This window comes from Rhagoletis pomonella, unplaced genomic scaffold (genome assembly GCF_013731165.1).
Source record: "Rhagoletis pomonella isolate Grant_MI unplaced genomic scaffold, Rhpom_1.0 Rhpom_scaffold_00008, whole genome shotgun sequence".
Lineage (NCBI taxonomy): Eukaryota > Metazoa > Arthropoda > Insecta > Diptera > Tephritidae > Rhagoletis > Rhagoletis pomonella.
In genome coordinates this window covers 36,342,968-36,369,984 of record NW_023458562.1, presented here as the reverse complement: position 1 = coordinate 36,369,984, position 27,017 = coordinate 36,342,968, and the positions used below count along the sequence as shown (strand labels likewise).

Here is a 27,017-nt window from a genome sequence, read left to right as displayed (position 1 = left end):
CAGTGCAAAATATGTTTGATGTTACACTCAACCCTGTAAATGGGCATGTTTTGATATTCTTGTCCTTGTCTAGATCACGCATTTTATAATATTGTCATTTTAAGCAACCATCTGATTTTCAGGGCAACCATCTCCCCTGACAATGCTGCAAAGGGCAGAGAATGGGTCCTTTTTGGGATATTTTAAGAAACGAACACAAACTTTTCACCTTTTGCCTTTATTTTTGAATCGAACACAAAAAGAGATAGGGGCAAAAAAAGAGATAGGCGACATTTTTTTGTAGAAACGAAATCAGCATTGGACTATATTTAAATATTGCGCAATACTCAGAGCTACCAATATGATTATTTACATTTTTTTCTTTTGAGATGGCATATTTGCAAAAACTATTTTTTTACCAAAAAATGTGTATGTGAAATATTTTTCAAGAAAAAAATTTTAATAATTATTTTCTAGAGAATTTCGATGTGTGTATGTGTGATTTTTTTTTTTAATTTCTTTCCTCGCCCCCTTCTCGAGATATTTGGAAAACTATTAAATCGATTTGTTTTTGTTTTCGTGCTGTAAAGTTTTTAAAAATGTACATAGATATTAATCAAGCTCAAATTCCATATTTATTAATTATTTATGTTTATGCTTCAACCCTAAAAATTTTAAACAAATCAAACACAAGAATTGTGAACCAGACGATCTCTGTTAATACACCCACTCGCAGTGCACTGCAGTGGGAGCTGCTGCTATTATAAAAGCACTGTTGTTGAGGCACCCACCGCTGTTATACCCACTCATTAAACCGCCCCAAATCTGTTATCCCAACAGTTGCTGTTAACCCTGCGTTTTTAACGTCATTGTGCTCATTCTCCATAGCACAGCTGCTAGTCATTGCTTAAGCGCTCGATGCGACTTCGTTTTTAACCCGTTTGCGATCAAGAATGTTAAATTGAAAACCATCGTTACACTGGCCAACAGCTGCCAGGCTGGTTTCGATTTCAGTTTCGCCAATGCCGCCAAGTTGACTTCGATTTCGATGACCAGCTGGAAAGCACAGCGCACCGCTGCCACTTCGACATCACCTGTATTTGCGAAGCTTAACCACATAGTGCTATTTTTTTTTTTTTTTGGAAATACCCCTACTTCTTGAAGCTTTTCGCCCGTCGTTATGTATGTGTGTATTTTGCATTTATTTATTTTCTCACAATTTTAGTTTTATTTTTCCTTTATATTCATTGCTTACTTTTTGCAGCGCTGTTTTCGTTTGTTATTTATTCTGCTTTGCTGGTGCTATGGCTGGCTAAGGTGTATTTGCCATTGTGGTTGTTGTTTTTGCTTCTACTTCTGCTACTTCTTCCTCTTGCTAGCTGCTTGCGCGTCTGCGACTTCAGTTCGCCGATTTGAGTTTTAATGAAACATTTCTTACAGCGATCAGTCACAATTTAGCGTGCGGTGGTTAAAGCCGTGTTTAAAGCTCAATAAGGAAAGCGAAAATTTTAAAGCGTGAAGAAATAGAAAACAAGAAAATTGGTAAAGAAAAAATGTATCGAAAAAATACTACATATAACTACTAGCACCAAGCATTCGACTCTAAGGAAGTGTTCTATGTGCGAGTAGAAAACAAAACGATTTTTAAATAATAAAACAATAAAGTATCTGAGCGCGTGTGTCCTACAAAAATTTTGGTATTCGTTTTTGCTGACCGTAAGCGCTGTGTATTGCCAAACTTTTTGCATGCGAGAGCAAAGCCATCGTTTTATTTACTATTACATTTTTTTTGTACTTTGCTTAAGCCAATCGTTAGCGTACAAATCATAAAGAACGCATTCTAGACTTTTAACAAAAAGCGTGAAAATTAAATGGCAAAAATATGATTGAAGAGACATCTTTGCGGGAAATTGTTAAATGCCAATTTTTAGTTTAAGTTTCGTTACGCCAGCAATTTTTTTCGCTAAACGAATTGGCTAATAAACTACCGTTTAGTGTGCAAGATGTACAGTTAATAAAGCGAGGGATTTTTTCATTCAAAAAAATATAGCGGTGTTATGAAAAAATAATTTACATCTTTTGGCTTGTGGCCAAATAATCATCAAATCGCATTGGGCTTCCATATTTTCATAATTTTAATTTTTGAAAACTTTTATTTAAAAATTTGAGTCTAGAAAAGTAGGAGAGTAAAATGAGCAGTTTTTCTATATGAAATAAATGTTGAAAAATCGTTATTCATTATTTTATAAAAAATTATTTTTTGGGAAATTTTTCTCGAAAAGGCATTTATTTTTGATGTTTATTTTATAACTTTTATAACGTATAAAACATGACAATATTAAAAAAAAATCATATATAAAAAGTTAAGAAAAGGAAAATATTAAATATTATATTCAACATAAGCTATAACTTATATAATTTACAAAAAGCATTTTTTTATAAAATAATAAATAATAACATTTATATCATATATCTCATTTCAATATCGTATTTTTTTTTAATTTGTTCGTTTTCTTAATTTTTTATATATAAATTCTTTAATATTTAAAGTTGTCATGTTTTATAACTTTTATCGAAAATTCACAAAAAAGTTACTTCATGTTTTTGAAAAATCATACTTTTAACTTCTGATTAAATATGTATTAGATTTTTAATTATTTCAAATTTAAGTTCGATTTTTAAATATTTTAAGTAAAATTTAATTTTTGCTCGTACCTCAAGTTTGAATTTTTTTTTCTAAAATCTAAAATCAAAACCGCACGAAATAGTCAGCTAACGGTAATTTTTAAATAAAAGTTAAAAAAAAAATAATCAATGAGTTCAAAATAATTTTGTGTTTGTTGACCATTTTTAATGTTGCTAATTTAATTTCTTTTTTGATTTCAGTAAAAACAAACAGTGTAGTAACAAATTTTCTTTAAATTTAAAATAAATTAACTTAATCAAAAAGTTATTAGAAAAACAATAGTAAAAAAATTTTATTTTAATGCAAAAATATTTTTTTAACTCTGAAGTTCCTTTTTTAAATTGAACTGAAAGGCTTTTATTATATTTTTTAATTTTTCGCGAAATTTTTTTTTTTAACTTTGTTCAAAAATTCTAACGCACAAATTTTGCTTCATATTTTAAATGCCTACCAAATTAAAAAACATTGTTTTTGCTAGAAAGTTGATAAATATTTATTTTAAAAAATTAGCTTTTTGAAATTTAAAATATTTTTAATTTACTACTTTTATTTGCAAAAAGCTAAGGACAAAATTTGGAAAAAATTAAACAAGAGTTTTATTTTTAATTTTATAGATGTTTGTTTCCTTAAATTTAACTAAAAGGTTTTACATTGACCTCTTATTAACTTGGCTAAAATTTTTCTGATAATTTTAATACGAAACTTTGCTGTTTTTAATTTCGAACCAAAGAAGGTAATTTTACTGAATTAAAAAATTTATATCATTTAAGAATTAATTTGTACCTAATTCTTTTTATGAAAAAAATTTATTTGGAATTTAATTTAAATTATTAGTATTTTTTAATCTTCTATTTTTATTTCCAACAATTAAAAAAAAAATATCGCCAATTTTTTCCCAAAACTTTAATACATACCAGTTTTTATTATAATCTTTTAAGTATTGGTTTTCTTAAAGTTTAGTGCTTGATTATACTTTCAGTTTTGAAATTCTATATATGTAAAAGTTAATTCTATTTTCAAAATTATTATAAGTTTTTTCTGTAATAATATAAAAGTAATAACCAGTTTCACGAAAGCAATTTAAGGCTAAAATACATTTTTTTATGTAATAATAAAACTGACGGAACGGAAAATCATTATTCACTTAATAAGCCGGCAGTAACTTTTGTTTTTGAAAATTTTATAAATTTCTTTGTACTAAAATTTAACTGAACTTTTTATGTTTAACTTTTTTATTGTTTCTTTACTAAAAAAAAATATGACTAAAAATTAAAGTTTTTTTTTATTTTTTTTGGCCTTATAACAATTATATTCAACAATTTTTATTGAGCACGAGGCCGTTTTTTAATGAAAATTTATTGTGGAAAATTAAAGTACGAAAGTATTGCTTTAATTTTGAAATTGAAAAACAAAAACAAGAAAGTTTTTCGTAAAAATAATTTTAATAGAGCATAAAACACTAATGTTATATGTTTAAACTCCGAAGTAATATAGAAAAAATATTTATCAATTTTACAATATAAAAAATTTATTCAAAAAATATAATAAGAAAATTTAAACAGTTGTACTAAACGATCATGCCATAATTAAATTCCTTTAAAGTTATATACAATTTTTGTAGCATTTTTTTTTTTTAAATATTTAACTAAAAATTAAATGTGCATAAATATTTTTTTTTATTTTTTTTTACGTTGCTCAAATTTATATCTAGTAAGAAAATATCAAAAAAAAAAATTATTTGTTAAAATCTTTATCGAAAATCTTTTATAAAAACCGTGTGACTTCAAATATTTCGCCGACGATATTCAAACCAATTTTTTTTTCATTTCAAATACAAAACGAAAAAAAAACATAAAACTGTAAGAAAATAAAATCGCATTAAATAACAACTGGAAAGCGGAAATACGCATTTATCTGCAACTTTTTTTACGCACAACTACAACTTTTCGCTGTTATTGTTATTTTTTAGTCGTATTTGTCGTCATTGCAACGTCAAACATACCACAAAAACCAACAACAAACACAACAAAAGCCACATTGCTGTTTCGCCTGGCCGCCGACTGTCATCCATACGTTGTTCGGTAAGTTTTCTCAAGCTTTTTTCTCTTCCACTCCTCCTTTTGATTTGTTATTATTAATTTGTTTCTTTTATTTCTGCTTATTGATTGCATTTTGTGTTTTTAACTAAATATTTCCTCTGCTTTGCTTTTTGCCAATTTATCGTTGCCTGTTCATGCTTTTGCTGGAAAATTCGCGCGCTCACTCGACGGGTTGAGTTTTCTCGCCGCATCGGCAGTTTTTCCAGTCAAGCGGAGCAACAGGAGACATTGCTTGGTTTTTTTTTTTCGTTTCTTGTTTACTTCTTCGAAATTGTTTTGATTTTACCCATTTTTTCACTTTTCGCCAATTCTTGTGTGGAAAACTTTTCAGTTTCGTTTTTTCATTTGCCCATTGTAAGCCATGCTATTCGGCCAAGTTAATTACATTCATACAAATATATGCCCACGTTGTCATATGATCAATTTGTTTGGCTTTGCGTTGCTTTTGCGCTTATTTGTTGTTGTTTTGCTCTTGTTGCTCTTGTTGCCGTTTTTGTTGTCAATGTTGACTTAACCACTTAAATTTTCATGCTGCGGTTTTGAAGGTTTATTTACAGTTCACTCAGTATACATAGCCTAGTATATATCTCTACGAATACATATGTACATATGTACATATAAAGGTATGTATTTATTAGTGCGAGTATATCAGCCACTCTCGCAAGATCGGAAGTTCGTGTGCGCGAACAAGTTCTTTTCTAAGCTGCGTTTGCACTTCAGGATCGTCTACATATGTATGTACATAATAAACAAATCGAAGACAGGAAAGACAAAAACAATGTTCTTATGGCGAACGGCTCGTTGATTAAACTCGTTTCTATGGAAACTTTTTTTTACCTTTTTGCATTTAAAAATTACACAAATATCTATATTAGAAAAAAAATCGCAGTATTCTATGCGTTGTGCAATCGTCGTCGTTGCGTACACTGAACTGGTTGCACAACGTATCTATGTACATTTGTAAGTGTAGCCACTTTGCCATTGGCTAGGAAGCAACATTCTAAATTTTTGGGTACAAATTCTTCAAGGCTACTACCGCAGTTACCACAATTCTAATAAACAAGACATGCCAATTGAAAACTAACGGCTGTGTGACGGTAGTGGATTTCTTTGAAATAACTCTTAGCTCTTGAAGAAGTGGAAGCGTAAGGTAGATAGATAAAACATTATATATAGTTATAGTTTTATGAATTAAGTGAAGATTACGAGCACTAATATTTTACAAAATGAAATTAAATAGAAATAAAAGATTTTGTTCCCCTCAAAAAAATAAAATTGTTAAGAGAAAAAAATAATAATTCAAAAAAGAAGAAAATAGTACTTACAAGTTAAATAAATTTAAAAAAAAAATATTTTTATTTTTATTTATGGAACAAAATAGGACAATTAAATAAAAAACACAAAAAAAAATTAACATCCTAAAAATTAAATTGAATAAAAAATTTATTTTTCTCTTTGAAGCAATAAAATATTAAGATTTAAAGAAAACGAAATTAACAAAAGAAAAACAAAATAAGTAAAAAAGAAAAAATGAATAAAATAGGTTTCAAAAAATTAAATGAAATTAAAAAAAAAAATTCTTTTGTAAACAATAAAATCTAACAATTCAAGTAAAATTTTATTTAAAGAAAAAGTTCCTAAAAACTAAATTGAATTAAAAAATTTTAAAATTAACTTAAGAAAGAAAAAAAATTATCAAAAAAAACACAGTACATAAAAAACTTTCTAAAAGTTTAATGAAATTAAAAAATATCTACACTTTTCTTTTCAAAACATTTAAATCTAAAAACTAAAAAAAAAAACTAATTATTATAAGCTGAAATCTCTCCATGAAGCAAGCCCCCTTCATCCAAGAAAACCTATTGCCTACGCAGCAGCAAAGAGCTTCGCCAACTATGTTTCCTTTCTTAGTATGTAGTTTTGGACACAGAGTCATTCGAGGTCGATTGGGGTATTAGTAGCTGATGCTCTTGCAAGACTGTGCGCTATATCGTTTCCCTCTTTTCTTTTTTTCTGATACCCCTTATATCTCGAACTCATTGTACCTGTCAAGGGAGTTAAGTCCATAGTTCTCTCAAGTACTAAGGATGATTTGATTTCAGAGTTAAAACATGCCTGCCAAACCCAGGCCCATGCACATCTCTTCAATAACGACACAACTCAAAACTCAAAAAAAAATAGCCTTGGCTATCACAATGGCGCTGTTCGCCTACCGGGTGAACTATTCTAATCAGCGTTGTCCATTCAACCTTAGCTTATCCATCCAATCGCACGTTACGACAGCTTGCTGCTTGATCTGTTATTGTTATTATTTATACTGAATATAATTTTTTCATTCAACAGCTACAGCTGCCAGATATTTTAGATCTGCGTCCATTAAATGAACTCTCCATGGCCATTATGAGGTTATTTTTTACAGTTAATTTCGTTAAGAAATTTCATGTTTATAAGGAACGCCTTTTGGCTTAACTCGCTTAACACTGCATTGTATGCGAAATCTTTTAATTTATATTTCATAAGCTTTGATTATCATTTCTCTCATATAAGTACTTGACTATTTATACAATTAAATTCTTTAATAATAAAATACACTCCCCAAACCGTTTACGAATAAAAAATGAGGCAAAACTTGTTTTCAAACAAGCGGTAATAAAAACAGTAAAAAACAAGTTTAATTGTTTAAAAAACATTTTGCATAAACTGCGATTTTAGAATTCTCTTGAAAATTTTATCTTCTTATCTAAATATTTTAGACATTTATTTGCTTGCTCGTTGCTTATACATACATACATACGTAGTATGAGTAACAGTCGGTTACGTACCGGATAGAAAACTTTCCTATGAAGCGAAATGTCTTTCTTTACAGACTGCTACGATTAATTATTAGGGCTAGAACTGCATAAGAATGTTTGGAAAAATACAGCAGTTTTGCTCCTAAACATTAGTTAATCAATATATTTAATTTTTTTTGCATCAGCTTTTCTACTTCCGACAAGCTTGCAAATACATACATATTCTCACATAGCTTATTTCCCCAACATATTTTTAGCTAATATCCACTACGTGACCCAGAAAAACTTGAAACTTGAATAAAAATATTTCTGCAGAACTCGAAGTCTGCATGAAATTTCAGCTAAGCGTGCCAGCAGCATGCCGACAACGACTGCCACTGTCATACGTTAATGAATAGTTTGTTTTGTGGACATTGATTTTATTTTGAGTTTGTTTTTTGCGGATACATTTGTATGTACATTAGACTGTACCACTTTACAAGCAAAAAAAGTTAACCATACATCTCTGAGTCTTTATATATTTTTGGAAAGCAATTTTGAAAAAAAATTTCGGCCGAACCTGGGGACGGTTTTTAAATTTTTGCTTTACCCTACATTCAGCGATACATTTTATATTTTTTTTAAATACTATAAGTAGTGCTACTGGAAAAATTAAAATACTTCCTTAGCAAAAGTTTAATGATTTTTTGAGAGTTTTGATTAACTGAGATTAGGCTGACACGTTAGGGTGGTAAGAACTGGTACCTGGTAGGTAAGTACTACGGCGGGCTACTTGAGTTCAATGAACTTTGGAACAATAAAAAATTGTCAAGACAAGAACATCGATATATCATACTTTAAGATCCGACTGCAAATGCTGAAGGTATGACGAAAAATGTTTCTTACATTAGGGCGAATCATATGTTCGGCCAAAAAAAAAACATCCAAATTACCTTCGAATAGAAATACTTAGCAAAAGTTTACTGATTTTTGGCTCGCATTAATTTACGGTAATACGATAGAGTGGTAAGATCTGATATATGGTGGCTAAGTGCTAGAACGGCGTACAAACTAAAAAAAATGCCTCTTCGAGACAAGAACGTCGAGATAACATACTTGAAGATCCGGCTGACGATGCCAAAGATATGATTACAAATACAAAAATCGATCACCATATTCGGCCAAAAAAAACTAAAAATTAGAAATCACCCTGAAAAATACTTTAGACTCAGGGGTGTACGGTGAACTTTTTTTCCGGTACGGTCTAATGTACATATTTCGAAATCACCAGAAATAATCAAAGGCACAGAAACAAGCTTAAGAAGAAAAAAACGCACCGAATTTTTTTTTGTATTTTGCTGTAATTCTTTAAGTTTTTTTACTTTGTTAATTTTTACTTTTCAACGCAAAACAAAAGCAGAACACAGAACAGAAAGAAGATAAAGCTAAAATTGTTTTTAATCAAAAGAAATATATGTATAGAAACTGAAGCTGTGCTTTTTGCAAAAGAGCTGCTTTGAATTTCAATAAGTTTTAGTGACTTCGAATAACGCGCGATATTTATGGATATATTTACATATATGTATAGCTGTGCACATATATACGTACGGATAGCACAATACACATATTATTTTGCTATCCGTTGAATTATTGTTTTTTTTTTATATATACTTATGCCAAAATGGCGTTGCCAAACCTGTCACAAAAGCCTAGCATACAAACAGAAAAATAGTGCAGGGTGAGTCAATAAGACTGCAGATTTTTTTTAATAAATAAAACACAACAAAATTGTAGAAAATATGTTTTTTTTTATATTTCGTTCAGTTAAAAATCTACCACGACCGAAAATTTTCCATGAATTTTTGGCATAATTCGGGCGGTATATAATTTATGCATTTGATTCGTTCATAGACCGTACCTTTCATGTAGCCTCTAAGAAATAAGACCAATGTGCAATGGTTCAAAACTGGAATTTAATGTTCATAATTCATTGGAAGCCTTCTTTTTACAACCGATTTGATTCAATTTTATTTATTTATACTAAATGAGAGCTTATAAAATTAGCTTATTTTTGTGCAAAATCCAGAAAAAGTAGCAATTTGGAATAAAATCGTTCTAGTTAATAAATGGTACTTAATAGAAACTAGATAAAAACAGGTGTAAGGTTCCCCTAAGACGAAAAAAAAAATCGCAAGAAAAATTTCAAAAAAAGAAATGCAACAAAATTAAAAAAAAAATGTATAAATTATTAAAAACCAACGCCAACTCGCATACCCAAAATTTTCTAAGAACTAAAAAAAAATATTTTGGTGAAATTTTTTTTTTCAAACATTTCAATTATTTTTTTCGTTTTGGGGAGCACTACAATTGTTTTCAACTAGTTTTTGTTATGTAGCATTTATTAACTAGAATAGGATAATCTATTTTCTTCAAAATTGTTACTATTTTTGCACTTTGCATTAAAAATATGAAAAATGAAGGCTGCAGTGAATTATTAACAGGAAATCCCAGTTTTGAACCACTGTGCAATGGTGTCAAATTGCAAGCTCCCGGCGGCCATTCGAACTCGCTGTTTCGTGAGATAATGCACTTGAGAACTTTGTTCGCAATAAGGCCATTGTTTCATGCCTTTGTTCGGCCGAACGACCTGTATGAAGGCGCAAAGGCGATGGTCATATTTTGCACCGACACAGTTTCTGTGAATTTCTGCACCAAACAGCTGATTGCTGACTTAGATGGCCAGTTGTGTCGACTTAAAAAAAAACATCACCCGATGCGCGAAATGCACTTCTTGCAGAACGATCATTTTCATAATATGTCTGAATCAATTTTAAGCGTTGTTCAACTAAGTATCGCTGTATGACTAATACGGTAGACAAACGGGCTCGATTATTTGCATAACCAGCCTTAATTTGGTTTAACTCATGCATTTTCCTCTTTAAAATGAGCATAAGCAGCCGAACAAATGCACGAAATTTTTGGGAATTAACTCGGATGCGGGGAGTTTTCGATGACAACACTGGTAAAAACGGCCAGTTGTTGTCCAAAGTACAAGTAAGCAGTCGAGTTTCGCGTACGCGGTAGCCGAGTGGTAAGAGTTGCGAGCTACAAGTCTGTAGCTGCCAGGTTCGATACTCGGTTGGAGCGATTGCGAAACATTCTTTGTTTTTATATTTATTTTATATTTTTTTATTTATATATTTAATTTTACTTTATTTTATTTTCATTTGCATTATTTTATATCATATTTCTTATTTTACTATTAGTTAATTTTAATTTTTAGAAATGAATTTTGTTAAAAATTCAACAACAACTAACTGAAAGTAACGTAAAAAAAATATAGAACTTATAAAAAAAAGAATGAAAAAGAAATAAAAAAAGTATACTGGCCGTGGAACTCGAACCCACGACCTTGCGGCTGGTTTATTCGCATTACTGCCGTCTGTAAGGGTAAAATTTTAATTTGCATTTATGCTTATGAATTCAAATTAATTTTCTCCGTCTGTCTACCATATAAGTATGCCAAAGCCCGTAGTACCAATTGTCTGAAAGAGTAATATAACAGAAATACTAAAAATATCACCCTTTATATATATAGCATACGAATATATGTACATACTTACATACATATACATATGTAGCTACTTATGTACTTATTTATTTGTGTATATCCGAATAATCTACTTTGGATCTTCGTCAAGCGCGCTGAGAAGGAAGTTGATGTCAAAGGCACTTTAAGCGCTTGCTTGCTTGCATACACTTCCTTTTCTCACCTTCACTACGTATTAGTCGCTGCCACAAAAGGTTTAGAAATTAACATTTAATTTAGATATGCAATGCTTCTAACACGGCGGAAAAGCGGCTTTGAGGATTGTTAATTCTTAGCTCACGCGTCAACTTTATTAAATAATTCCTATATAATCTAAACTAATTTTTTTCCCGTCACATGCCGGTGAATGTGTTTGTGTTTTGCAGCCGCTGTGGGTTTTTTGTGAGTTGTTAGTGTTTTTTACGGGTATGTTATTTATACGGAGGTATAGTAAATACGGAATAAACTTTTGATAGAATTTTAAGATGCTTTCAGTTCATTGCAGCCAAAACCGATCAGTCATCATCCTTCTTCTTCTTACAAGGGCGATCTACTGGGTGGAGTGTAATCACGGCAAGTAAGGTTTACTATACACTAGCGATGCCAACTTGCGGGGAATTTGTCTCGTTGCGGGGAATCGGAGAATCGCTGCATTTTGCGGGCAAATTTGACTATTTCATTTTAAATCAAAATGCAGAATACTTTTTGTAAAATTTCATTTTTTAGTCAAAGTTGCAACTCTGCCAATTCCACATTAGCAACACTATAAAAACATTGATGCCAGCAATCAAGGCGAATTTAATTCGCCTAGTCACTACAGTTGGGAAGTACACGAACTAGTTAGTTCAATGTAGTAGGTCACTGAATTGATCGAACGAACTAATTCGGAATTTTAATAATAATAATAATCATTTTACTTATATTCATGTATACATATATACATATTAAATATCGCAATTATTTATTCATTTATTAATATATGCAATTATATTTTCATTAACATAATAACACTGTACGGCAAAATCAACTTTTTTTCTGGGTACTGGACCAAACCATTTTTTTTAAGAGATTGAGTCATAAGTAAAAAAGAGATTAACAACGATGCTAATTTTTTAAAAACCGGTGAGTAATTATTTTGTTTACATTTTTTTTAATAAAAAAAGTTATTTTTTTTTTAAATCGGCTAGTAATGTTTTTGTTTAAAATATTTTCTTTATACAAAAAAAAAAGTTATTTTTTCATTTAAATGTGTTTTTTCTCAAATGGGGTTAAATCACCTTTACAACGATATGAGTTTTTTAAAAATCAGTTAAAATTTTGTGAAATATTAAGTTTTTAATTTTTCGAAGATCTGATCTTTGACCCGTTATAGCACCTGTAATATAAGTTTTCACAAACAAATTTATATACCATATAATAAGAGCAAAAGAGGGACCATGTCTGTATTTTTATTTTTATTTTTTTGCTTTTTACATGTAATAATTAAAAATAGTTTTTTACCAAAGGTTCAAGAACTTCGAAGGCCCATTCCTCGATTTCGGAGGCTAACTTCGAAAAACGGAGAAATCACTGTTTTACCTATGACTCAAGCTTTTAAAAAAAAATTGGTTTGGTCCAATACCCAGCCGACTGCTGTACAGTGCAATATATACATACATACATACATATGTCTAATCTCTAATCTATATTTAATGAGCCTAATGGAAGAAAGTGCGAAAGGCCCCAGCAAAGAAAATATCTAAAATCAACGGTAAATTTTAGCCCCTCAAACGTGCACATTGTTATACTAAAATTAAATTGGCTTCTAAAATTACGAGTAAAAAATTAAAATTTTTATGTTTTTTTTCATTTGTTGAACTTGTGTGAGTTTTGCCCAAAGTTAAAAATTTTGATTTATATGGCGTATGTTATACTATAAGATATATTTTTATAAAAAATTTGTGAAAAAAATTTAACGTTTAAATATTGTGTGTACATTCGTTTATAAATTCAAGCAATTTAAATAAAAAATTCGAATTTTTTTAATGGATTCATGGCAGTGCGGGGAATTTCACCGAAAATCGGGGAGTTTCGTGGTGGCCAACGAGGAGAAAGGTAAAATGAGTTGGCATCCCTGCTGTACGCACCTATTCACAGATGAATCGAAGTCGATGGGAACCTAACGTTTTGGCTCTGATAGCCAAGTGGGAATTGTGGTCCTTGGTTCGTCGTTGATACGCTTTAATATGCTTGGCGCGATGATTGGCTTCGCTCTCGATCTCACTAGAAGACATACAACTCTATCAAGCTTATCCTTATAAGTACGAAGGCATAAAATATCGGAGAAAACTGCCATAAATAAATTATCAATAGGACGATAGAAAAAAAGCTATATTTCCTGGTATAAGCTATGAAAACCACAAGGCTCTATTGAAAACCCTGCTACATTTCTCTGCATAGACACAAGGATAGCTCAAAAATCACCAGAACTTTACGTTGACGAATTCAAGAATATCATTCGCCTTCTACGAGTATGACTCGTGGGGCGACTGGCTCGAAAACGAAAATTCGAAATGAATATGGAAATTTGATTGCTGTACAATACAGTCAAATTTCTCTATGACGAACTTCTCTATTGTGAATCAATCTTAAGAATGTTGCTTTTTCTTCTGCTTCTAGTATATTTTGTTCTCCTTATAACGAATTTCCATATAGCGAATTTTTCTTTATAACGAACCGGCTTGCAGCCCTACCCTAAAATTTTCATAGTCCAAATATTTTCAATATGGCGCTTGTGTGTACCAAATTTGGTCGAGATCGGTCAAGTAGTTTTTGAGATACACATATATGATATAGATGGGCGGTGCCAGCCCGATTTTCCAAATTTTGTTGGAAAACCCCAATTTTTTGCTAAAGAGCGATTGTATATATATATATCAATTTTGAATAAATATTGATGATTTCCTTAGCCACACTGCTTAAAAAATCTGAAAGTCCGCATTTAAGAAAAGTCGCCTTACTTCGACAATTTTTATGCGATTGCAATAAATGAGATGTCCGTTTATTTAAAAATAGGTTATCGATGGCCAAAATTTAAAAATTAGAGAAATATGTTTTTTCCTTTAATTTTAACCGATAAAAATCCCAACAAGCCAAATCCGAAAATAGATTATTATATACCATTTTAAAGGCCTATATATTCTCTTCTCAGATCTTATTCGATCTTTGAAATCGAATCAAAAATAGTCATTCAAAAACTCATAAATCTACAAAATCATATTTTCTGACCTAAATCGACAGGTCGCGACCTCTAAATGACCTTTGAAACATCCATAAAAATAGGCAATAATATTTCTCTGAAAAAACGAATAAAATTGAGGGTATGGTCGTGAAATTTCCAAAAAAAAAGCATTTTCGATGGGCACCCTAATAAAGCTGTATGTATTAGAAATTTCTGTTAATAATAATTATTAATAATTAATAATAATTGATCCCTTCAAACAAAAATGTAATGCCGCATTTCCACTAGGCATTAAATGGCGAAATTTTAATGACAAAGCTGTGCATAAAAAATAACTGTGCGTTTCCACATGGTATTTTTTAAATGGCGCAAATTTTTCGTAATTTCAATGCCTAGTGGAAATTTGACATAAAAGAACGCACTTTTTTCAGACATAACGAGTTCCCTATGTATCGAAGAATTTTCCAGTTTTTTTGGGATGAGTTATAGAGAAGTTTGATTGTATATTAAATTTTCTGCAAATAAAATTCCTCAAAAGAGTTTGATTTAAGACCTTTGTCGTCAATAAATGTTATGCTCTTACACTAAATTGTAACCAAATTACAAAATTTTTATTGCAATAAAGTAAAATGATTTTTTATGCCCTCAATACATTGTAATAACAAATAGCGACTCAAGAAAGTGCAGAAGTCAACCTTCAAACGTTCTAGACACTATTTGCATTAAATTTATTTAATATAACTGCATGCAAAATCAATTCATTTGCAAATGCATCGTGTGGGTATGGTTACTTAGAATATGGTACAGAACAAGAAGTAAGAACAATTACTACAAGTACATATACATATCAACAATTTACCTTGTACATTTATAACCCTTTCAACAATACTATTTTCAGTGCTTAAGGTCTGAAATGGGGTTAAATGTGTCAAGCCATGTATATAGAAAAATTAGAGCTAAAACAATGTAGAGAAATTTCAAATGCAACGACATTTGGCGAACTTAGAGCTAATAGAACAGCGAAATAATAAGGGTAATCATAATCCGGTGCATATGGTCTTGCATTTACCTATTTCAATGCATATGCAAATTCACAACAATCAAATGCAAACGGTTGTCATGATGGCAAACATAAAATTTGCAAATGCAACAATTTATACAAATGCCAGACCATATGCGCCGGTTTGTGATTACCCTAATTGCATTTGTTCTGAAAGAAGGAACTGTGTAAAAATTCAAATAAGCTTACACATAAATTAATAGATGCGTAGCTTTTATTTCTAAACCCCAGACAATTTATAATTATAGCATGGAAAATGGGTCAGTTGATTTGCATACAGTGACTGGCAGAAGTACTTTTTTCGTTAATTTTTCATAAAAATATAGTGCATTTTTTTTTTTAATTCGAGTATGCAATTTTATAATAAAAATTTTTAGCAAAAAAAAATTCGATTATGAAATTATAATAATAATAAAAAAAATAATAAAAAATTCGTGGAAGCAAACGCTCGACACCGTCAGCAAAAAACGTTACCGAAATTCCACTAAATTTTTTTATAAAAGATCTAATTAAAAAGTTTGAAATTTCGATGAAAATTTGCTAAATTTTCTTTATTTTTCTCCTGCTTGCTAACCTCTTCTTCTAGTTTCACGATCTGCTAGTCGTTAGTGGGTAGGTAAGGGTTACTCACCTTTTAAAGTTTTATTGGCTTTAGGCGCTTAAACCAGCCCTCATCAGAAAAGCTTCATGGAAAAAGGTCTCTTGTCTCTACATCGTTTTAGATATGCGAGTTCAAATAGAAACCCCGAATTATGAGGTAAATAAAAAAATATTCACTCTATTTCTATGGTTCGGCAGATTTATTTCAATTTTACTCACATACAAAGCTTTCTGTAAATCGGAATTCACCCTCCTACTTAAAAGCTAATTTTAAGACAGCCAGCTAGCTGCATTTCATTAAAGATTTTGAGGTCTTATAATACATCTTGATCGTCCCTAAGCGGCTATGCTTAATGAGTATAAGGTCAGTTTTCTATACGTCCAATGTAAGTCTGATGAAAGTACTTTTCCCATGTTTCTACTTAAATGCATTATTGTGTGTAATTTACTCAATGTTTTCTTTTACTCATTAAGCTACTCATTTGTGTTTTTTCTTTCGTTCGTTCTTCCTTATTACCCGGCAAATATGTACATCCTGATAATTTTGCTAATTCATTCATCCAAACAAGCGGTGTAAAAATCTTCTTTTACACTTACTGTGAACCTGAGACGACGCACAGTGTACCGATTCCTTATAAACAATGCACAAAAATAGAAGGAGTGGTCGAAAAAAGACTAGATCGCGGTTATTTCAAAAAACATAACTATGGTTGTCATTACAAAAGAGAAACAACGCAATTAAGAAAATTAAATAAAAATATATATTAATTGAGTTTCAAGTACCAGTTTATGCAGTCTTCTTTGCATTGTATTAGCTAGGTAAATCGCACAGGCTAACTCGAAACCGTCTGCAGTCACTGTTGTTAAATAAAGTTTTAATTAACAAACAAATTCGTTCGAGTTTACCTTTGCGTAAATTGTTTTTGCATCAAACCCATTCAAATTGCTTCATAAAAATGTCAGTTAGTAACTTTTTGCAATCAACAACTTTTTACATATACGTAAGATGTTTACTTTTCATTTTGTTTTATAATTTTAAACTAAACCTCTACTAAAAATCTTTTTTTTTTTTAAATTTGACATGACTCATTTTAATTCGAACAGGTGGCAACAACCCTAAAATCTTTAAACTAAAATTTTTAAGCTTTTGCGTTTGGCACCCCATTTATCATAATGCGTCTTTTAATTTACTTATGATTAGTTTGAATTTAATTTTTTTTTAAGGGGACAAACATTTTCAAAACCTCAAAATATATCCAAATGTCGTTGTTACAAAGGTACCGTGTGCCACATTTCTTAAAAACTCCATCCGGCCGTTTCTGAGTGATGAGAGGTCTCGCATGGTATCGGTTTTTCATTTTATCAAATTTCGAATCACCCTGTCCCGCTAAAAAAATGCTAACTTCAAAACACAAAACTTTTTCTACATTTGATACTGCATTTTTGAAAATCAACCGAACAATGCATATCTGATGACATTAACAAAAAATGCCTTCGCGTGTCACATTAGGGTGCCTCACTCTCTATACAAAAAAAAATATGGTGCTGTCTTCACATCAGAATTTTTAAATTTATTATATTTTAAGACTTCTGCCAAAATTGTTCAGAAATTTTTTAAGATTTACGTGAGCCGGACCAGTTTGAAAATACCTCCAAATATCTTTTTTATTTTCATTCCGCTGGTAATAGAAATTTTAAAAAAATTTTTGTGGCCTTTTAAGCTTAAGCTCTACTATAATCTCAGATAATTTTTTTGGAAAAAATTTAATTGTTGATATTTTCAAATCTGTCCAGCTCAGTGGAAGTGAAATGTTGTGTACAAATTCTCTTTGACTTGAGTTGATGTATATGGCCTAATCAATTTTTTATCAAAAGATATATTATAAACTTTTCTTAATTGGAATTTAAGCTTTCAAATGATACCAACAAATTTATATTCCAAGACACTCGCATTTTGTCCTTTTTGTCCATGTTCGATACCCTGTGCGACGCCTCCATGCATCTTTCACATTGCACATTGGACTTGCACTTGCATTTACAACGGTTAACTATTTATAAGCGATATGTGTAAACAAATAAATAAATTCATAAAAATTTGCCACTTTTGAGTGCATAAGTATTTAGAATGAGGAAATGCACTTGTGGTAAATGATTTGTGCAAATATTTGCATAACTCATTAGTAGGAATAACCGCACTGGTGTACGTACATATGTAGCTTCTTTGTTCACATTGCATACGAATACGAGTAGTAATAATATGCTTGCATAGATGCATACTTACTGGCTTGTGCGCTTAGTTACTTATCTACTTAGTGCATAGTTAGTTTGCTTGTATTAATCGGTTCGTGTGAAAAGCATTTGACGCTAAAACAAAAACAAAAACAAGAAAACTATTTACTTGTAAGTCACTTGCCGTTAATCGTTAACTACCTACTCAAAGTGCTATTAATTTTATTTATCTGATGTACATATATATGTATGTATACGGACGGCAAGTGCATTTTGTGACCATTTTTTCTAGTACAGCGACTTAAAGGTAACTGCAATGAAAGCTGCTTTTCGCAGTGCATCCCCCAAGCGGCTAGCAAAGGTGTATGTGAAAATGTGGCATGCCATTAACAACATGTGCATATAGATACTTATTATCGATTCAATGATATTAATAAGATCACATTAATTATTAAAGCATTAAAACCCGTTTGGAAACGGTGTATGATGAAATTCTTCGACTTTTTCTAGTTATGTAATATTTTGTATAGATATTGTTTTTTAGATTAGCTACATTAATATGATTATCTTATTGTTAGACGAAAAATAGCTAAACACTTGCACAATTTTTAAATAGGCGTTTTACCGAATTTTACAAGCGTTGACGGAAAAACGTTCCCGAATAATTTATGCCATTAAATTTTACATCTGCGCCTCAATTTGTTGTTCGATCATTTCGAAGCTCTTACTTAGATGGTTATCTTAAAAGAGCTAAGCTCGATACTTCCTTTTCCTGGGAATTCTGGGAGATGCAAGTCACACATCAAAACGACATGGTGTATATTTGTGCCAAATTTTAACTAAATCAGCTATATGACAAGCAACTCATTTTCGTAGAAAGCTTTTATTATTTTTTTTTAAGAATATGATTTTGTAAATGTGGCAACTCTCCTACAAAATGCTTTCAAAATATAAATTTTTGTAATATTTAATTTAACTAATTACCTATGTAAGTTAAATTTTACTTATTAACCGGATAGCAACAAATCTGAAAAACATGGGAATGAGCGAGATTGGGATTAAATATTTAGTTTCGCGCCCATCTATAATTGGCATAACTCATTTAACTTCTCAATAATTTAAATTTAAACTCTTATTTCCATTTTCTCAAGTAGGTTTTAAAATTAATTTGCCTTTTAAACACAAACTTTCTTATGAAAACAATGTTTTTGAAGGGCACTTAGGCCCTTCAGGCAAAAAATTATTTTTCACTTAAATTGCTTCCCTGAAACCGGCAGTTACAACTTTTAAACTTTTTCAAAAATATTTTATTAAAAAAATTACTTAAACATCTCTATTCAAAAGTATTTTAGAAATAAAGCGTATTAAAAATTTTCTCGTTTGACACCCATATTGAAAAACATATTTAATTTAACTTGCTGATTAAATAAACTTAAATTTTCTATTACAGATCTCAATCGTGTTCAAAAATATTTTTAAAATAAAGTTTTTTGAGCCTCTATTGTTTGATAACTCTGCATGTTAAAATCTTATTGTAATTACATTGATTTTGAATTTCTAAACAGGTGGCATCCCTCTTCAAAAATATAAATAAAGAAATATGACCTCTTTAAATTTAATTTAATTGCCATATGTATTTATGTATGTATATACGTATGTATGATAAAAGGTTTCAATTAATTAATTAATTAATTAATTAATTTTAATTTTTGTTCAAGTGGCAATTCTCTTCGAAGCGTTCTCGAAACAAAGCTTTCTCAGACCCTTCTGTCTGGTACCCATGTAAAAAAATATTTCGTTCCACTTGCTAATTAAATTCATTTTGAAATTTAAAACAGGTGGTAACGCTCTTTAAAAATATTTTGGAAATAAAACTTTCCTAAACTTTCTATATTAAAATATTTCAGTTAACTTGTTAGTTAAATTAAATTTTGGATTTCTAAACAGGAGGCAGCCCTTTAAAAAAATATTTTCGAAAAAAGATTTTTTAAACTTCCTCTATTAAAATATTTCAATTAACTTGTTAGTTAAATTAAATTTTGAATTTCTAAACAGGCTGCAGTCCTCTACAAAAATATTTTCGAAAAAAGGCTTTATTTTGTAAACATATGTTTTTTGATACAGATAGCAATCCTAGAATATTTTCGAATAAATCGTTTTTGAACTGCTTTTGTTTGACACCCACATTGTTGTAATATTTTATGTTATTCATTAATTAAATTATTTTAACTTATCAAAAAGGCGGTAGCTCTCTTCAAAGAATATCATATATGTTAGTCTAGGCTATAACTTGCCTGGGTGCCAAACTTCATTGAAATAAGTCCTGCCGCTTTGGCGTGAAAGAGGAACAAAGATACAAACCCACGCACTTACAAACTTTCCTGTTTACATACAAGTAAAACACTATTTAGTAGGATTATAATAATTTGTAATTTTGTAGTAAATGACGCTCTTTGCTCGATCGATAAATGAGTTCCCCAAAAATTTGTTATAAAACAACTCACAAATAATAGACCTACATAGCCAAAGCACTTTAAAATTTCGACACGAATTTGGTCGCGTGATTCATACCCATCCTCATTCGTTGCTGTACTGCTGAACTTTGTCTAAATTCCATCTTACTAGGTAGTATTACAAAATAATAACTTTTTTTGCTCAAATATTAGCTCTCTTTACTTTTCAGCATAGCAATAAATTTGAAGCGCATGAAAATACTTTATCAAGAAAAAGCTGTTGTAGACACTACATTTAGCGCTCTTCAAAGCCTTTGTCAGTCACCAAGTATTAATTTTTTAAAAGCTTTTATTTAACTTGTTTCTTTGTTGTCATAAAATTGCATTAAATACCTGAAATTTAGTCACATAATATTTACGTGTTTCGTAGTTGTGGTTATTTAAAAATTCAATACAGGTAAGCGAAGATCAAAAACTACATAGAATGGGCAAAGCCAAATGCAAATAATAAAAAAAAAAATAAGTAAATAAACACCGAAACGAAAAGTAAAGAATAAGATTTAATGACGAATCAAAAGGCAATTCGATTTAAGGGCAAATAAGCTGAGTAAACAAATATACATACATGCATAGTAAAAAATTGAAAAAGATCGGTAAGTGATCGCCGCAAAAAAGTGGCAATGCAATGAAGCTTAATGCAAATGGTATACGAATGTGTAATGTACTTATGTATATATGTACTCTTAACTATAATATTGAACAGAAATAGACACAAAATCTTTCTTAGGAGGAAAAACTCGTAAGATTGTGTTTGATGTTTTAATTTTTACTTGAGCTGAAAATTTTAGCGTAGTTATTTGTTAAGCAATTTTTTTGATACTAGCCGTCATCGATTCGCCAACAGTTAGCGAGTGGCGAAACGAACGAACTCAATGAGGTACAACCAAACTCGCTATCGTCTATCCGTGCTAGCTAACTTTGTTGTTGCTTTGACATGCAAAATTCGTATTTAAGCGACCGGAACTCAAACATAGCGAGCGAGAAGTGGCGAATCGATGACGGCTACTAGAAAGAAGTACCTAATAAAAAAAAATATTTCTTCAAGAAAAGCTTTTATTAGTGATTATTAAAAAAAATAATCGCCACCTAGCGGCAAAATTTGTTGCGGTGTTTTTTCTTTCCTTTTAAGTAATATACGTTTTAAATGTGAAAAAAATCGGACCATAAATACGAAATTTCCAAATATCCCTACTCCTGCGCCTCCTATCAGGCAATATTTTTGTGGAGTTATTCCTTTTCATGCAAGTCATATAGATTTTAAATAACAATCATATTTTAATACCGTAAACACAGTACACTTGCGCCGCCTAGCGGATTAATTCATATTTCATATGACATTGTCATCGGGTTCTGAGCCAAGTTTACAGTTTCAAGTATCTAGCTTATCGGGAAGTTGGTTAAAATTTTATTTAAAAATTTTATTTCACACAGGTGAAATATACTAAAAGCTTTTTAAAAATAAAGCATTTCAAAGGCGTTGATTTAAATAAATTAAAATTTTTAACCATACAGTTTTTATAAACAGGCAATTTCAAACTAACTAAACTAAACCAACTAAACGGAATTGAAAAACTATTTTCTTCAACAGATATTCCAGTAAGCGCAAAAATTTATTTTCCGCTAGGTGGCGCTGTGGTTGAAGTAAAACTCCAGTGCAGCGTTCGGATTTTGCTCCGATTGGAACAGATTTGCTCTGTTCTTTTTTTCAACATTTTTAAATCGACTCATCTATGCAGTTACTCCGCTTGAATTCATATCTACTCCGATTTTTTCCATTGGTTCAAGTTGCTGGGCTGTCTTTGCTCACCGCTTCGCGACCTTTATGATATGCAGTACTACTAATTCCGATGCTGCTTGCTTTCTGGTTCAAATACCGCATGACACATGGTTCTGAGTCGGTGCACTACTCCGCGAAACGAAGCGAAACTAGATTATCTGCTGAACTCCTAATTCCGCGGTTCACACTGCTTCCTAAGCCTGCCTTCTTTACTGTTTTCGCCTAGCATGCCTTTTATCTTTTTGCACCTTCAAAAAGTGCGCCTGCGAGATATGAGCTTCCCTGTTCGGTAAGAAAGCCTAACTACGAAGTATTTAGTATTTGTGAAACGATGGTTCCAGCTTTGGTGGGTTACTTTAGAAGGTTGTGCCCTATTGAAGTCCTTTCCCCCAGCACAAGTCAAAAAGCTGGCCACTTGCAGCAGGCCCTCTCTGTTTGCTGAACACTGGTCCTCAGCTTGTTAGACGGCAAATCTAGCGCTCTCGGTTATATCGTAACTGGTGAAAAATTGTTGCAGAGAGTTGACCTTAATTTTTGATAAATTCGGAATTACCCTAATATGGGTTGCGGGGCATATGACATACAGATAAGGGAATGAGACAAAGAGGATTACCAAACCTACGACGCATTTAAAACCAGCGCTCTTTTGGGTATGAACACAAAATCTCACGGCTGTCATTGTCCGGGCAGTGCATTGACGAGTGGATGCGCATGCCGGAGACAATTAAACATCTGATTTACGAGTGCTCGGCCCTTGCAACAGTAAGGCTAAAGACACTTTGCCTGCCATTTTTCAGAGTGCATCCGCTTCTACCTACTACAAGTGATTGTAGTTCGAAAGATTATGTGGTTTTAAAATGGTTAAAATTTGTCAATTGATTGTCACCAGAGTGCCAAATCACTGTAGCCAACCAACCAACCAACTTTCTAAATATTATATTAAACTTTCTATTTCTGCATTATTCGGATATGTAAATAGCTTTACTTAAAAAAATACAGCCGAGAAGCAATAAATGAATTTAAACCTTAAAATTTGTTTCTGCGTAATGACATATATAGATACATACATCCATACATACATACATATTATTCAACCATTATACATAATCTCGGCAAATATTAATTAGTCTGCCAAATACAAATTAAAACAAGTAAGAAAGTCTAAGTTCGGGCGGAGCCGAACATTAAATACCCGGCGCAATTATTAAATATATGTTTTCCACCTTTCCGAAAGCTACCGCTACACGATAAGCCGGGGTGTATAAATTTTAAGTAAATTAGCGTCCTTAAATTTCGAAATATTGCAGTTTCAAGCATTTCTGAAATATACCGTTATATGAAAAGCGGTCGTAATTTTAGTAGATTTCAATAATTTTCAACGCTTTGCTTTAATGTGGCAAGCACAATAACCATACCGAGTTTGGTTCAAATTGCTAGAACGGTTAGCGAGATACATATATGTGATCATAAGTGGGCGGTGCCACGCCCATTTTCCAAAATTGTATCATAAGCGTATTTCTTGGTAAAAAATTGTTGCAACCATCAATTTTGAATAAATTAGCTTTAATATTTACTGATTTATCGAGGATTTCGTATTTTTCTAAATTACCGTTATATGGGATGTGGGCGTGGTTATTGTCCGATTTTAAAAATTTTCGGCCATTTGGTATGTTGTAGCAGGACCAACAACTGTGCCAAGTTTGGAAGAAATTGGTGCAGCGGTTACCAAGATATACACATGTAACCATAAGTAGGCGTGGCTACGCCCATTTGCCAAAATTTTTTAATATTCTTATTTTTCGTCTAAAACTCATTGTAAATATTTTGAGTGAATTATCTTTAGTAGTTACTAAAATATCGCACTTTTCGTATTTCTGAAAATTACCGTTATATGGGAGGTAGGCGTGGTTATTGTCCGATTTCGCCCATTTTCAATACCATCCGTCCTATGCCCAAAAGAAGTCCACGTACCAAGTTTCGTTAAGATATCTCAATTTTTACTCGAGTTATCGTGTGCACAGACGGACGGACGGACAGACAGTCACCGCTTAATCGATTTCTCTTTTCATTCTGATCATTTATGTATACATTTGTCTATATCTATCTCGATTCGTTTTGCCTGTTACAAACAACGGTTATGTGAACAAAGTTATAATACCCTTGTGCACAAGTGCGCTCGGGTATAAAAATTGTAAGTCTTTACGAATGTGAATGTCTGTGACTAATATTCTATTAAAAAAACAAAGACTGTTTCATATAATATCTAGATATCTTTTATGTGCCAGCAGGCAAGCAGAGTTGAACAAATTTATAATGAAGCGAAAATTACTTAAAACAAAATTACCTACTATAATCAACGTTGAAAAGTGAATTAAATATTAGCATCGCATATCGATTGAATTAATACAAATTTTTTCTCTTCAAAAAAATAAAGGCATGCATACTTAATTAGGCTGGAGCTTTACAAATACGCAAAATTTAAGCAAATTATGCATGGATTAGTATAAATTTTGAATTTGTTTTAGGCTAGTCAGGGGCATGGCAACACATTTTGAGAAATTTATTATTAGCTAGTATTTATTCCTAAGTAGTTGAGTATTGGCATTGAAAAGGGCATATGAAGTGGTAGTGGAATTGAAGGGAGTTTACTTAACTGAAGTCTTAGTAATTGGCGCTATAACTGCTAAAACGTAAATTTTTCAAAGGCATTTATTTCAAGCATATCAAAATTCCAAACTATCATGCTGAAACATTTAGCAAGCCTAAAATATTGTACTAAAAAATATGCGAAATTTTTTTCACAAACATTATTTCCATTAAAATTATTTCATGCGCATTAATTCCGCGTCTGCCAATTATCTACCGAGTTAATGCCAAATTGATTGATTATGCTCGCATTTGAAGGTGTCACAGTCAAGGGCAGCAGCGGAGGAGTAACAACACAAAAATAATTATAAACAAATTAGTTAGATAGTTAAGTCATACATTTTAAAAATCAGCAGAAACAATAAAAGTTTTTCATGGAATTTGTTTTTTTGTAAGCACAAAAATTGCAACAAAATTTTGTTTCAAATTTCAAGACCTTGAAATATTGCTGGAATTTATACGCAGAAATATCACCTGCTTTTTGAAGGCAAACGTAAATAAGATTTGTATGGAATTTCTCGTATTTATATTTTGGCATTTAAAAAAAAAAATAAATTCTGCAAAGACAGCAATTGCCATTGTGCTGTAGCTGCTGCTTTCTTGTTATTTCAGCAAAAGCTTTTTGGTACTACATATTTGAAGGTGTACATATATACATATGTATGTATGTATGTTTGTATATACCTACATACATTATACTCGAACGCGTATATAATTGCATACGAGTATGTATGTTTGTATGAAAGTATTTATATTTTTGGGTTTTCGCTTTTGATTACTGAAGGCCGTACTGTAGCAGAAGAAAATTGGTAATTATGAAATTAAAAACCCATATAAAATGAGTTAAAAAAACACACAAACAAAGAAAAGATAAATGGAGGTAACGAAACGCAAAAAGCAACAAGTTGGCAAATATTAACAGTGAGCAACCGAATAATTGGTTAATGGTGCTAAAACGCCAATTGCGCAGCGGTGGCCGAAGTGTGGATTTGGGTGTAGGGTAAAATCGCTCATGTCGAGGATTGAAAAAACATTTAATTTTACAGCACAAGAAAAAATACAAAAGAATAAAATGAAATGAGAGTAAAAAAAAAATATATAACAAATACAAATAACACAAAAATAAAATAAAAATTAATTAAATTAGAAAAAATCGCATAAAAAAAATTTATTTAAATAAAAAAATATATTAAATTAAATAACTTAAAGTGAAATAAAATAATAATAAAGGAAAATAAAAGAAATAAAAAGCAAATAAAATAAAATAAAACAAACAAAATAAGAAAGAAATAAACTTAAATAAATAATAAAATAGATATCTTATATTAAAAAAGTAACTTACATAAATAAAAATTTAATAAACTAAAGTCGAATAAAATATAATTAAATGAAATGAATAAAAAAATAAAATTAAAAAAACTATAATTAAAAAAACTATAATCAAAAAAACCAAAAAAAAAAACAATATATTCAAAATGAAATAAAGTAAAAATAGTTAAATAACAAAATAAAGTTTAAAAAATTAAAACATTTTAATTAAAATAAAAGCTAAAAAAAACAAGAAAAAGATACACACAAAAAATATTAAAAACAGAATGAAGTAAAAAACAGTAAAATAGTATAAAAGAGAGTAAAATAACATATGATCAAATTAATAACATAAAATAAATCGACATAAAATTAAATAAATGAATAAATAAAAAGGAAATATAACGAATAATAAAACAAACAAAAAATATATAAAAATATAATACTTTAAAATAAAGTAAAATATAATAAAATTAAATGAAATGAAACAAAAAAATAATACAAGCTAAAAATTAGTCAACAAAAAAATTTAAATAAATT

The 27,017-nt window shown here is 30.6% G+C and overlaps 1 protein-coding gene across 2 annotated transcripts in view; it reads left to right on the top strand.

Moving 5' to 3' along the window:
• Positions 1-1,379: 1,379 nt before the first annotated feature.
• LOC118744775 (putative fatty acyl-CoA reductase CG8303) overlaps positions 1,380-27,017 on the top strand; it is a 48,476-nt gene continuing 22,838 nt past the window's right edge. The window contains exons 1-2 of one of the 2 annotated variants that reach the window (XM_036478088.1): positions 1,405-1,521; positions 4,635-4,746. The gene's annotated coding sequence lies outside the window, so the exon portion shown is untranslated. Of the gene's footprint in view, positions 1,522-4,634; positions 4,747-27,017 lie in introns of both variants that reach the window. The other variant, XM_036478089.1, reaches the window with a different exon arrangement.